General features: G+C 38.4%; 1 pseudogene; it reads right to left on the reverse strand.

The window, feature by feature from the left end:
- Window positions 1-216: 216 nt before the first annotated feature.
- LOC101725024 (olfactory receptor 5T3-like) lies at window positions 217-1,155 on the reverse strand (annotated as a pseudogene).

A 1,155-nucleotide genomic window follows, 5' to 3' on the forward strand; every position in this document is an offset into this window, starting at 1 on the left:
ATTATTTAATATACATAAGTGTAAACATAAGTATATGTACATTTCTAATTAATATACAGACTTTTTCACATGCACTAGAGGAGTAATTAATTCTTTATTGGAAATATAAGCAGTATGAAATAAAAGCAAGAAATTTTTTCTAGATTCTGATTAGAGATATATGTATCTACAACTGCTATTGTTTTAGACTGAATAACTTTTTAGAATACACTTGAGTTAGAAACCAATTTCTTTCAAGAGTTTTTGCATTGCCTCTTTTATCTCTTTATTCCTCAAACTATAGATCAGCATGGGAATGACAATGGTGTAGTATATGGACACCACCATACTGTGCTCTGAGTCATAGCTGGAACTCGGTCTCACATATTTGAGGAGGATTGTCCCATCATAAATGAACAATCTGGATAGATGAGAGCCACATGTGAAGAACTTTTTCCTCCTCCCTTCGGCAGAATGCATCCTCAGAATGACCAACAGGATGAAGCCATAGGAGATGAGAACAGTCAGGATGGTGACCACCACAATGGCACCCACAAAGTAGAAGAGTAGAAGCTGGTTTGTGTGAGTATCAGAATAGGAAATAACAAGGAGAGGAGGGATATCACAGAACACGTGCCTAATTTTATTGGATCCACAGAAGGACAGGCTAAATGTGGCCACAGTATGTACCATGACATATACAAAGTCACCAACATAGGAAGCAGTGATTAGTGGAACATATACTTTGTGTGACATCCTTACCGAATCCAGACTTGGATGGTAGATGGTCACATAGCAGTCATAAGCCATTGTTGCCAAGAGAAAGCACTCTGTGGTCCCCAAAGCAACAAAGAGAAGCACCTGTGTTGCATATCCAAGGAATGAAATGGTTTTATCTTTTGTCAGAAAATTGACCAACCTTTTGAGGGTCACAACTGTAGAGTAGTAGGCACCCAAGAATGATAATACACTGAGAAAATAGTACATGGGTTTGTGGAACCAGGTATCATTGATGACCAATGCTACCAGACCCAAATTTCATACCAGAATGAAGAGAGAGACTTCCCAGAATAAGGAAAATGGGAGGACTTGGAGGTCAAAGTCATCTGTGAAACTGGTTAGGATAAACACAGTGATTTTGGTCATGTTCCTCAAATGAATCACATGTGAATCCAT

The sequence above is a fragment of the Heterocephalus glaber genome, unplaced genomic scaffold, assembly GCF_053883595.1.
Source record: "Heterocephalus glaber isolate CG9 unplaced genomic scaffold, H.glaber_assembly_v1.0 deba00001831, whole genome shotgun sequence".
NCBI lineage: Eukaryota > Metazoa > Chordata > Mammalia > Rodentia > Bathyergidae > Heterocephalus > Heterocephalus glaber.